Here is a 14,198-nt window from a genome sequence, read left to right on the forward strand (position 1 = left end):
TCAAGGGTATTGGATTTATAATTATGAGATTATTTCATGACTTGGATTACATGTATATAAATAAAGAATTACTTGATTATATTTCACATGTTGATTGATGATTATGATTATTAGCGCATTAATGATGTTTTAATAGTTTTTAAATATGATCGTTTTCTAAATGATGTTAATGATGAGTTTTCTATGTTTGAATATTTGATGATTTGTACTCAAGACTTATTATAGTACTTAACCCCCCCCCCCCCCCACACACACACACACACACACGTGCGTGTGTGTGTGATCACCTTGCTACGTCGATGATACACCCACCTACATGCACATATAGAGGAAAATGATAAATCATATGTTCTCTTCGAATCACATACGTATATAGATGTACGTATACATATAGGTATGATTGTAGGTATAATCAAGTAACATGTTGACTCCTTATATACATACTACCCATAGTTTGCTTTAGCATTATATTTACCAAACTCTTTTTATGTCTATTTCATGCATGTGTTAGTTTCAAGGGTATTGGATTTATAATTATGAGATTATTTCATGACTTGGATTGCATGTATATAAATAAAGAATTACTTGATTATATTTCACATGTTGATTGATGATTATGATTATTAGCGCATTAATGATGTTTTAATAGTTTTTAGTTAGTAAATATGATCGTTTTCTAAATGATATTAATGATGAGTTTTCTATGTTTGAATATTTGATGATTTGTACTCAAGACTTATTATAGTACTTACCCCATACTTGCATGTGTATGATGTGTGTGTTTGTTTTACTTTTCTAACATGTCTGATGTGGTTAAAGGAGAGAGTCGTAGTCACCTGCTATTTAGAATCTACATAATGTACCACTCCCTGCCATTGCTCGTTTAGTTTATATATATATATATGTATGTATGTATGTATGTATGTATGTATGTATGTATGTATGTATGTATGTATGTATGTATGTATGTATGTATGTTTAGATTTTATGCAGGATTACAGGTACCAGACATCGACTTCTTTGAATTGTCAGAATGAGCGTGCTCTATCGCAATAACTCAATGGTAAGAATGGGGAGATAATGTCCACTTGCGAGTTTCTCTTTGTCTATGTTGTTTGATTTTGAGTTTTGGTTTGTTTTGGTAATGTGTCTTTTATGTGGATTTTGCTATGTGATTTATTTGGTAAATGGTTTAATTATAATATTTGGATTAATCACATAATATTGAGAATTATTAAATATCATTTTATTAAAAAAAAAAATTGAAGTGGGAGAATATTTAATTGATTAAAATACTAATTAAATATGTGTTTTAATTTAAAAGTCTAAATTTAAAAAATTGGTTAAAGAGAAATTAGAATATGATGATATTTATTAATTATAAATTAATTATGTACTTTAGTTTAAAAGATTTAATTTAAAAGTCAAATTTAAGTAGTTTGACCAATTTTTTAAAAAATAATTTAAATATTGAAGATATAATAATGCTTTATTATAATTGTTAATTTAATAATAATTAAATTAGAGTTGCATTTAAACAATGAGCTTTGATTATTAGTATTAATTTAAATAATAGACTACGCTTTAAATAGTGCTTGTTCTAATTAATAAAATGGAAGACAAGAAAAGAAAAGAAAATTTTAATAGAAAAGTTCTATAAATGTGCATGAAAGGGTTAAATAATAAAAGTTTATTGTAAGGAGAGGCCTTTGCATATTCAAAAATCAGAAATCATAAGTAGAGTTAAACTCTTTATTAAGAGTTTTGAGCTCATTTCTACACACAGAGGTTTTGGGGAGCAAAATCTGGAATTAGATCAAAAGAAATGTTAAAAGTTTCAAGGGGTCTAGATTTGCATGCGTTCACAAATTGTTTAAGATTTTAGTTGTTTGAGGTAGGTTTGAAAACCCATTGTAGAATTTTATAGAAAGATTTTTGTACTTCATGTCTTCTTGAGTGTTTGCATATTGCTTATTAATTTACTGTATTGATTGTTAAATAAATAATTATGTTGTAGATTTTGAAAAGGAAAACTTATTAATAAAAAAAATTTGACTGAACAAAATAATAGAAAAATTGAAGAAAATTATTATGATTGTATTCTTATAAACTTGTTTTAATATAACGAAAATTCGATTATTCAAAATTGGAAAAATAATAATAAATTGAACAGTTAGGGTTTCAACTTTAAATTTGTCATTAGAACCATGTGATTATCATAAATTCTCTAAATATAGATAAATATTCTTCTTATATCTAAAATGAATTGGTTGCAAAATTTATTGAAAAAAGCAAAAGATTAGTTGGGAGGAAAACATGTTATAACTAAACTTATACATGCATGTAAAAATAAATATGTTAAAATTAAAAAACTAAGTGTAGCATACTTGTATGATTTGAGAGATCAAAGACATGTGAAAGTACTAATTGCATGTTTATTTTAATTTTATAAAAAATAAATTTAATTTTTAGATCTATTTTATATTTAAAAAAAAAAAAAATTAATTATTAATTTTGAAAATTAAAAAAATAAAAATAAAAATATCTTTAGAATAATAATAATAATAAATTAAATTAAAAATTTAAATTAATACTAGTCATTTAGTTAAAAAGTGAATGTTAGTATTAGTGATTCTTTAAGTTTAGTTAAACTCTTAGTTCCATATAAATGATTTTACAATTATTAATGCAAGAGGGAAGTTAATAAATACACACTTATAATTTATTATATTTTAAGAGAAGTTGTGGTATAGTTCACTTTGTATTCATTTAGTTAATAACTATTTGACTTTATGAGAGAAATTATAAATAATTTAATTTAATTTATAATTTTATCTCTAGTTGTATTATGAATTAAAGGAAACAAAAATGTCAATATTGAACTTAAATAGAAGTCAAATTAATATTTTAGAAATGAAATTGATATTAATATTTAATCTAATAATATATATTTATGTTATTGATTAAATCATTTATGATTTAAGATTATTTAAATTAATAACATGATAATATTGCATGATATTTTATATGCACAAAGAGATTGGATATTTAAATACTTATTGATTTAAATAAGTATATTAGCACAACAATTTATATTAACATGTATATTCTTTCTTTATTTCTAAATACATTCTTATGACTCAAACTAAGCAAGAGAAATTGATGAAATTAAATCATGCGGTTAAAAATTATGTGTTTGCTAATATTCTATTTATATGTTGTGATGTTTATTTTTATGATGGTTTTTTTTTGTGAGTTGTTTAGTTGGCCAAGTTAGGATGTGAATTAGAGACGTTTTTGAGATTTCTTTTATGATTATTTGACTGGATGTCATGATGAATTTTATGACTTGAATTGAGATTTATGTTTTATGAGCATTATGCTATTGAGCATTTATGAGAACTTGAGTTTTGAGAACCAATGTTATTTTTGGGTTGCCTATTATGGAATCAAATTCAATCAATATTACTCTTATGGTATGAGACACAATTGTGGTTTGTGATTTTTGGGAAGTTAGTCTAGGTGCATGTCTATGAGAGTGACTTGTTATGGGGGCTAGGGCCCAAAGTGACTGCCAGGATAACTCATTGTAAGTTGTGTAACAAGTGATAATATAGTAATTAAAATATCTTGTCTAGTCATTTTTCTTAAGATGCACTAAAAAAATAAGTTAGCAATGTTTGCCTCACCCATGTCTTGAGTGCTTGTACATGCCAAGGATGGGAATGAGATGATACCTAGTAAAAGATATGACTAGTTTCCTCGTCATCATGAGAGGGTATTTTGGTTCCACATAGAGTCATTAAGGGGCCAGGGTCTTGAGAGACCACCAGAGTAACCTTAGAGTTGGCTCATGTGATGACATTTCATAGTATGTAGCCTGAGTCTCTTTCATGACTTTTAAAATTTTTTTTTGCCTCTAATACTGTACTTGTTGGATGTTAGTTTTGATGATGTATTTATTGTGAGTTATTCATTGATTGGATTTCTTTTATTGTTCACAATTGACTTTTATTAATAAATGATCAATTATTCATTTGTGGTGTTTTTATTGTTGAAGTTAGTGATTGGTGGTTTACTTTTATTCATGACTGTTGTTATCTGTTGGTTAGTGTTTGTGACATTTGACATTGTTTGGAGGTGGTTGTATCATTTTGGACTTCGATATTTGATTTATATTTGGTATCTGGATGTTGACTTGGTATAAGATGTTAGTATTGGATGAGTGTTTCTCTTTCTTCTTTAGTAGTTTGTGTACCCTTGAGGTAGATTTGGCTATCAGGATTCCTTGCTTAGGATGTTTTATGATTTGATTACCTATGTGTGAATCATACATTATCTCTCTTACATGATGGGAGTGGAAGCTTGATTAGGTGATCATGCGGTCGGAAGGTAGTGTCTTCTTACCATTTGGGTTCCCCTTACATTGCTAGTTGTTGGATGCTCCTTGATACAATAGTACCATTATCATTTTTCATCTTATCTTGAAGACTTCTATTCATTTGATGTATTATGTATCATGTATTTTGAGATCCTACGGGCTATTGTATTGTATATTGATGTACTTGTATCTATTTTCACATACTCTGTGACATGTGCAGTGGATGTTATTCATTAGATGTGCTTTCATATTATTAGTTGTACTTATGCATTTTCTTATATGATTATGTATGTGTTTATTCATTTTATGATTATGGACGTTGTAATTGAGACTTAAATTTATTGATTATTTTTTTAAAAATATGACTCAACGTGAAAGAACCCTTGAGGAATTGAAACTATATTTGTAATTGATTATGTGTTCTTGATGTGTATGTATATATTGCTTCTACATTATTGTTACTTTGATGTTGTTTAAACTTAAAAAAAATAGTTTAGTAAACTTTGTAACATATTAGGTTTATTTCTTTTGGGTTCTCGATTGAGGTATATATATAATATTAATTTTTTAAAGTGAAACCATGAACTAAATAGCTTCATATTATTCTTGCCTTCTCATTAATTTGGTGACTAATGCAAATTGACGTTCATTTCTTATAACCGATGAGATTATAAAAAATAATCCAAGTAATCTTTATGAATTGACGATCTCGATAACTAATCATAAGACTTGAGCTATATCTCACCACGGGTGTGGGTGAGCCATTCATTCAAACTTCATCCTGCACAAGTAGACCATGGAAAAAGCATTTCTTGCTCCTCAACTTTCTTTCTTTGTTCTTCCAAAAATTCTATACACAACACCTCATGACTAGTAATCTTCTCATGTGAGTGGAGCTTGGGCCTATTTGTTTTCTCAGCTATATGTTCATGTTATGATTACTATTTCCTTGATCATTGAACTGCATTGTTATTATTCCTTATATGACACAATTATATGTGATTGGCAAATATGCAAATATTTTAGAGTCTTAGACTAGCAGGCCGATCCTATGGCCATGAAAGATTTATGCTTATGATCAGATCCATTTTCTTGATCCTAACTTGTGAGAGTTCTGTTATAAATTCTGAACATTATGTGCAATATACCAATGTACATGTGGGTGTAAGATGTGGTTTTGATATGGATTTCTTATTAATCTATGAGACCATGTGAAAGGATCTCAAAGAGTTTGATAAATCTCTAGGGATTCACAAAGGCTAGTAAAGCCTTGGTTAATGGGTGAAGAGGAGAGGTTTCCTTCAATAAATAAAAGAAATACAAAATGATCAAAACTTCCATAGTTCGCAAATTTTTCTTGAAATGAAAGCAATTAAAAAGAGTCATCTCATGAATGTCCAAAGTTATACTCTATTGTCAAGTCGAGCGGTGGTGATTGGGTTAATTGATGCCCATTTAAATCCTTGGCCAAGGTTGATTAGAGGCATGCTTGCCTATTTTTTTTTATCACAAAGAGGTTAGTGGTGCCAACTAATAGAACAATGGTTGGAGGAGGAATATCCTCAACCTTTCCTATTGCTGAGTGTATACTGTAAGCTTGGATGATTGGACTATAGTGCCCCAAGCTTAACCGGGGTAGGGAGGGCCTTTCTTGTTTAAAAATTGTGTGGGGATAATATAAGGTCTGTGGTTGGGAGGTTAAGCATATGTCAATGCTTCTCCTCTTCTCCGAAAGCCAATGATTGATCAACACAATGATAGTTATTTCAGTTATATGTATGAAATCCGAATCCTTATCTATCTCTTTGTTAATTTATCAGCATAGGTTTCATTTCTAGTTTCCTTTCAAATAAATATAAATGGCTTAGATTAGAATTGGCAAGATCCCACACTATCTTTCCCTAGTTTTGATCCAAATTACTAGAGTACTTTCGATCGAAACTACCAGAGTACTTTCGATCAAAACTATGGAAGGTTTGTTAACCATGCGGTTAAATCGCCCATAGTTTCGATAGAAGCTAAGTGATTTAGTTTCTATCGAAAGTTTGGAAGTATTTTTTATAGAAGGTTATATGAATAGTTTGAAGTTTTTTCAGTGATTTCCTTTCTTCGGATCTAAATTACCACGTTCAAATGGAGCACTGAAGACCTAAAATTTTGCATGATTGGAGTACTCTGAACTAGCTTTCTAATGACTATGAATTTGGTGCTTTTCAAAATTTTTAGGTATATATTTTTTAACGTGAATTGAATATAGGTTTATTATAAAAAATAAATTGAGATATTCGGCGCTCATGGAAAAATAGTAAATAAAAAAATAATTTTTTTGAAAAATAAGTACGGTCTCCGTATTTGAGTCACCTTTCAATTAATTTTTTTTTTGAAATTGGGTAAATATATAATAAGTTACATGTGTCAAAAGCCACATATGTCTAAATTAGTGTTATGTCAACTTTAAACTAAAATAAAATATGAAATACTAACGATAAAGATATAAGACCAAATCTACGGTTTAGGTATTAATGTTAACAAACTAAATTCAAAAGAATCACGTTGATATCTATTGTAGAAAAAAGTTGTGTGTCAAAAACAGTGTCACTTTTTAAAAATCAGGTTTTTGATATCATACCCATTTTCGTAGGAGAAAAAATAATTCAATAAATTTAATTTAAAAAAAATTAAAATAAATATATTTAGAATCTAGACACAAAATTTTAAAAGACTCTAGTTTACTTCATCTTCAAATTCCTAACTGTTAAACGAGAATTTGCATTTGAAAGTGAAAGTTTTCTTAAAAATTTAGAGTTCAATGTTAGTTTAGGCAAAAAAGTGTAACCCACTATTGTGGGCTCACCCAAATTTTTAACACATAAAATTTAATGGTTATATATTTATCAATCTATTTGTGATAGGTGTCACTCTCTGAACATCACACATGGGCAGCAAATGATGATGAAAAAAACCCATTTTTACCTGTACATTCCTTGTTTACTTGTAATACATTTGATATCATTAGAAGAATGAATTACTCTCATTTGGTAGACGTCCCAAAGTGAAAATTGACTAATTATGAGAGAATCATCATGTGAAGATGGTCGTGAAGGATTTGAGCAATATGCAAAACAAATCCACAAAGCCCTCAAATACTTGCATGTCAAAACTCTATCACAAAGAAGAAAAAGATAAGAGGAGGCAAGGGTTTGCTTTGAGAAACATGCAAATGTATTCTCAAGAAAAGAAAAGATGGAAGATAATTACAAACGATCTATCCTTATGGTAGGAGATTGAAATCCGAAAAGGGTAACCTAAAAGGTAAAATGGTAATCTAAAAGGTAAATGCTATTTTATAATTAATAATTAATTATTAAATGAGAATGTATAAGTGCATAAAGTGAAATCTTAAGAAGGGAGGAAAGGTACTACCATTCTATAGGTAGAAAAAAAAACATGACGACATAGACACATTGGAGCAAGCAAGTTGATGCATTTAATTAATGAAATTAAATTAACCTTTTTCTCTAACACCCCTCTTAAGATGAGTAATAATGCAATTACAAACAATGTAGAAAGAGCAATGAAACTTCAATGCAATGAAGAAAGAAACCTTGGGTCCCGACAACAAGGCTTGATGAGGTACCAAATCACAATCAAATTTCTATGAAATGGAGAAATAGAGAAAACCAAGTGGAAAAAAATCTACTCCAAAAAGAGATAGAAAAGAATGCACAAATGAAATATCTCAAGAGAATCTCTCAAATTCATAAGTACAATGAAAGCCTCCATAATAGAATCTTGAGACTCCATAGCCCCCCAAAATGGCAGAATTCCTTTGTCAATGAACATACCAATGTGGCTCCAATTTGAAGGAAAGAAAGGCAATGGACAATGATGATGAAACACATGTATGTAAGGTGCAGCTGGAAGTCCTAGTTGATGCTCAAAAAAGAAAGCATGAGAATCCTAAAATAGAATCTCGAATGGAGGTGGAATAACAAGTGTGTTGAATCTGTCATTTGAGAGGAGACATGTGTCCTCTGATATATCCTCAATAACTATAGTAGATGGCTCAATGAATGGAGCTACAATAATAGGTAATTGTGAAGGGTAATCCTGTCCAAGAGATGGAATTTGAATAGTAGGTGGAGGTGTAGAGGTCACACCACTAGTCTTAGGAGCAACACATAAGTTCAAGTGACCTGACTTCACCTTAGTAGACTCTCTTGAAAAAAGAGAGCGAGTCTCTAATAGTGGAGATGGTGAACCAAAATGTGAGAAGGAATATAGGCGGGAAGCATGATCAATAGTACCTGTAGTAATAATATTGCCTATCTCACTATCTCTAATATGTACTAAATCCTGTACAAACTCAACTGTCTTCCCTATCCCACTATGTGTAATCTGATAAATAGAGAGAAGGATAGAGGACAAAGATGGAACACAAAGTACATCATGAAATGTACCATTATCAATGTGAATAGAACCTTTCTTGCATACAGTCATAACAATGTTATTCCCCATCAAAAGGTGTGGAATAAGAGAAGCCTTAGAAGAAGAGAATAAATCCTAAGAAGATGCCATATGGTGTGAAGCACCTGAATCTAGTAACCAACCAAAAAAATGAGGGATAGTAGTTGCACATAATGCATGACCCTTTCCCATATCTTTACCATCTGAATGAAATGAAGATGATGATGAGGGTCTGTGACAAGAAGGAATATCATTGTTGCTCTTCTAAAGGAGAGCTATCAAATCTAAAACCTATTTGGCATAGCCATCTGACTTTTTCTCATAACAATGTGACTCATCATGATTAGGCTTATTACAATAAGCACATTTCTCTATTTCTAGCTTTGATTTACCCCCTTTACGAGGAGGTGGCCTAGATGAACTATGAGTGCTGAAATCAATTTGAGACTCTATAAAATGAGATTTTTGATTCTTCTCCTTCATCCTTGAAGATGATTGAGCTACCAATGCATGACTCTACGAGCTTGTGAGAGAATCCAACTGAAAAAGCTTAGCTTGCTCTCGAGTCAACCGATTACAAAAAACTTCAAAAGATGGTATGGTAAATCTATTACCCAAAGCATCTTTGGTGGAATAGAAGGTAGAAGAAAAAATTTAAAAGTTTCCACAAAGCTTAGAAAGAATCAAGTAGATACACTTAGTGTCAGTCTTCGTTTTCCCACAACCCTGCAATAAAGATCTCAGTTTCTTGAATTTCATCAAGAAGTCCTCAACGAAGGAAAAAAAATCTAGTATAAGTAAGGTAAGGTCTTCCTCAATCTAAAGTTCCCTAAACTCCTTCACTATACCAAACAAGCCTTCAAGCTTGGTCCACATATCTAGAAGGGTGTTGTACCCATCAAGATAGAACTATAGACTGTTAGAGACCCTATAAATAAATCAATCCTATTGCCTCATCCACCTTGTTCTTGTGTTGCATGACCTCAAAAGGCCTTTGTAAAAATGGTTGTAATGCATCTAAACAAGACCACGACCCTTTTGACTGGAGAAGACGTGTCATCAAGGTTTTCTATGTGTGATAATTATTAGGGGTCAGAAGTTCTCGATAAGAAGAGGTCTTAGTCATTATTTTAGAAGGTCTTGAATTGTTTTTGAATTTAGTTCTAGTTTACATAAGTAAATAATATAAACAATATGACAAAACACCCCCCATAATGCAAAACACTGAACCCCAACTATTAGAAAGAATGTGTAAATGAGAAAAGAGCAAAAATGCTTTAGATATGAATCATAAATACCTATTTTTTGTAGGCCAAAATATCACCAAATGTTGAAAGTACAATTTCTACTCAATATTATTTCAAACTAATACTAGATTTGGAAAGTAGACAATGAATCATGGAGTTAAAAAAAATTAGCACCTAAATATCTATCCATATGAGCTTGAACGAAGCGTTTGAAGTTGCAAAAATTAAGATTTGTGGTTCTCATAAAAATTTAGAAGCAAAGATCACAAACAACTTGCACCAATGTGTAGATCATGAAATTCTACTCCAAAACAAAAAATATTGCTTGGAAAAAGGAGTCCGTATGAGTGAGATATTGTTGTTTGAAAATCACCTATGTAATTATTTTTTCTAAATTGTCACCATCAGACCTCCAAAAATCAAAGAAAAATGCCCAAAAAATATTAGATCTATTATGTCAAACCCTCTTTCTCCTTTTTCTCCAAATACTGAACAAGTTACAATAGATATGTCTTTGATACCATGAATGATTTGAACAATATGTAAAACAAATCCACAAAGCCCTTGAATACCTACATTAAAAAACTTGTCACAAAGAGAAAAAACACAGGAGGAAAGGGTTTATTTTGAAAAATATGCAAATGTATTCTTAAAAAAAAAAAGATACAAAATAATTACAAATGATCTATCCTTATAGTAGGAGATCAAAACCCAAAAAGTGTAACCTAAAAGGTACAAGGATAACCTAAAAGGTAAATGCTATTTAATAATTACTAATTAATTATTAAATGAGAATGCATAAGTGCATAAAGTGAAATGTTAAAAAGGGAGAAATAGTAAGTTAATTAATAAAATAAAATAAACCTTTTTCTCTAACAGGTATTTAGGATCATATTTTTCATGAGAACTTCCCCTTTTGCTTTCCCCATCTCTTTATGTACTTTTCACAGTTGTAAAATAATTGCATTATATTTCATAGGTGCCTCTATGTAGGTGGTTTTAAATGTCTCTAATTATGATGGTAGGTTGGTAGATTATGGTTAGGGATATTTTCCTACCCTATGAGGTTCTAGTGTTTGTCTATAAACTGAAAGAAGGTCAACTTCTAAAGGGTTGGTAAAATTGATGATTATGTAAACATTACCTTATTCTAATACAATTTTTAGAAGAAATAAAAGTAACATTTTCCCTTGGAAGAATCATGGTTTCACCTAGTGATTGTTGGTATTATTAAGATATGTATTGAGTAGAAGAATCTTCGAGTGCTTTTTATTGGATTCATTTTGTTTCAAAAGCACTGAGATGTTTTCTTCTTTTTTATTTTTATCTTCCTTTGGTTGGATAATATTGAACAATTTTTTTACTTTGGTACTAGTTGTTGGGACTCAAAATTGAAGCTCGAAGTTTGAGTACTATTGAGAAATCAAGCCTTATAAACGCTTTTAAATGCACATGTACTCGACTGTCAATTTGAGGCCCATGAGGTGTTTAATGTTTCTAACACCTTGCATTCAGTGTATCTATATGTTTTATAAAGTTAAATTGTCATTCTGAGCCATTTTGTGAAGTCCTGTTTTGAGCAATCGTCAAATCTACATTTTTGCCTAAGTGTCAAACAGAGACAGGGACCTATGTTTGCAATTGAATATCTTGCACCAAGTAATGTGTCATGACTTTATGCTTTGGGAGTGTTTAGTGTCCATACTAGAGAGTCTATGTTTCAGATTTTGAGTCATTTCGAATCCGTTTGACTAGGTTTTGAATTTCTCAAAGTTGGTCATTTATTGTTGTCATGCTAATGCAATTTATTCTGAATTCTAGGAAGCCCTGTTTAACTTGTTATAACTTTGACCCAATTGATCAAAATGCTAAAATGTTTTTTGTGTTGCATTTTAAAAGTCAGAGACTTACCACGTTTCAATTTTGAGCTTATGATGAATCCGTTTGATTAGTTTTCAAAGGCGATTCCAAAAGCAATTTCTAACCTTTTGCTGGTGTTAAGAAGTGCAGATTTGTTAGAACCCCTGTTTGTGATGTCATATCACAAAATTTGTGATAGGTGATATTAAATGGATTGTACTAATGCATTGTACTTTGAAAATACTTTAAGTGTGCCAACTTTCAAGCCTTGACGAATCCATCTGCACACTTTTTTAGGTCAATTCCATTTGCAAAAAATTGCTTTTCTGTCAAGTGTTTCCAATTTGCAATTCTGAGTAGCCCACTTTGTCCGCTTGGTATTTGCGCCCAACTTTTCGTCATGAGCCCAAATCATATATTTATACTCTTCCTATGACAGTGAACCAATGCCTCAGTTTTTGTTTCCCTAGGTGTCTGTTTGCTTAGCTTTCAAAGCCAATTCGGAACGTGTTTTATGGTTTTCTGACATGTTTGTTTGTAGGTAGTTCTAAGAGGGCAACTTTGACAGTCAATATCTTTTGACCGAGAATTCATCATGAGACGAGATTCCATAGGGTGCAAATATGTGGAACAAAGAATCAGTGTGTTAGTTCCCAGAGCTTGGTTATCCGTTTGGGTCAATTTTTTGGGCCAGTCAAAGGACCTTCTAGCACGAAGTTGATAGTTTGCAGACAGTTGTAAAAGTGAGTTGTAAATTTTTTTCTGTGATGCAAATTGAATTCATTTAGTAACTTGAGTGTAGTGGATCAATTTGAGGATTCACTTGTTTGAAAACAATTTTTTTTTTTAGCCAGACCCACTTTTGGGGCCCGACTAATTCATCCAGGATTGACAGGTTTCAAGGCAAATAGAGGATGTTTTAAAATTGAAAATTTATTCACAGTTAGGTTAGAGAAGAGTGTGGGGTGCCGACTAAAACCACATTTTATGTGCCAACAAACAATGATGCTAAGATATGGTATTCTAGAGACTATTGCATGTTTCATTTCTGCATTATGGATTCATAACTTGACTGGCAGAAGGGAACTGGTCAATATGAATTTATTGAGAAATGCTTAGCATCAACAGATAGACAAAAACAACCATGGCTCATCTTTTTTGCACATCGAGTTCTTGGTTATTCGTCAAATTCATAGCTTGCCTTGCAAGGAGCATTTGAAGAGTCGATGGGAAGAGAAACATACCAAGAACTTTGGTAGAAATATAAGGTTGACATTGCTTTCTTTGGCCATGTTCATAACTATGAATGATCATACCTTGTTTATGAAAATTTCTATGTCAGTGAAGAAAAGACACATTATTTGGGCACTTTCAATGCAACAATTCATGTCATTGCAAGTGGTGGAGGAAGTCATCTTTCTGATTACACCACTTTAGAAACCTCTTGGAGAATTTTAAAGATCAAGGTTTTGGTTTTGTGAAGCTAACAACTTTTAACCATTCTTCATTGCTATTTGAGTACAAAAAAAAGGCTCAGATGGAAAAGTATATGACAGTTTTTGGATCACAAGAGAATACAGAGACATTCTTGGTTGTGACTCTATTGGTAATTGCCCACGTACTACCTTGGCTCAATAAATTAGCTAAAGAATCTAAACATCCCATGAAATATTTATGCTCATCTGTATTATTCTCTGCATGGAAGAGTTAGTGAGTACAAGGCAAATAAATATGGTTTTCATCTTCCAGGAAACACAATTTTTATGAAAGATCGTATGCATTTAAATTGTTATATTATATATGTTTTCAACAAATTAATGGAATATGCATGAAGGTAGAAAAAAATAGAGCAAGCAACAGATGTTAGGAAGAGAACTCCATGTGAAGAAGAAAGAGGCCGGCCACACATGAAGAATGCCCCAAGTGAAGAATGGAAGGTGGCATGTGATCAACACAGGAGGAGAGCGACTAGCTCATGTTTTAAAAAAGTGGATCCACTAAGAAATGAAGACCACAAACTTGTAATAGGAAGCAAAAGCCATGAGCAAAAAAGAAAATGGCAGGTGACCTTTTAAAGTGCACAAGAAAAGTTGTCATTCACTGGAAATAGTGACATCCCTATGTTGTCAGGTAGAAATAGTATTGAAAGGGTGGCACAGTGTTGGTCAAAGGAGAAGCTGCAAAGACAAAGGGGAAGTCCATGCATTGCATAGTGGAAGAGCATGTGAGAAGACATGACACAA

General features: G+C 31.3%; 1 pseudogene; it reads left to right on the forward strand.

The window, feature by feature from the left end:
- Positions 1-1,033: 1,033 nt before the first annotated feature.
- Positions 1,034-13,593, forward strand: LOC149550128 (nucleotide pyrophosphatase/phosphodiesterase pseudogene; annotated as a pseudogene).
- Positions 13,594-14,198: the final 605 nt, after the last annotated feature.

This window comes from Cupressus sempervirens, chromosome 7 (genome assembly GCF_028749045.1).
Source record: "Cupressus sempervirens isolate cs-2001-9-10 chromosome 7, ASM2874904v1, whole genome shotgun sequence".
Taxonomy (NCBI): domain Eukaryota; kingdom Viridiplantae; phylum Streptophyta; class Pinopsida; order Cupressales; family Cupressaceae; genus Cupressus; species Cupressus sempervirens.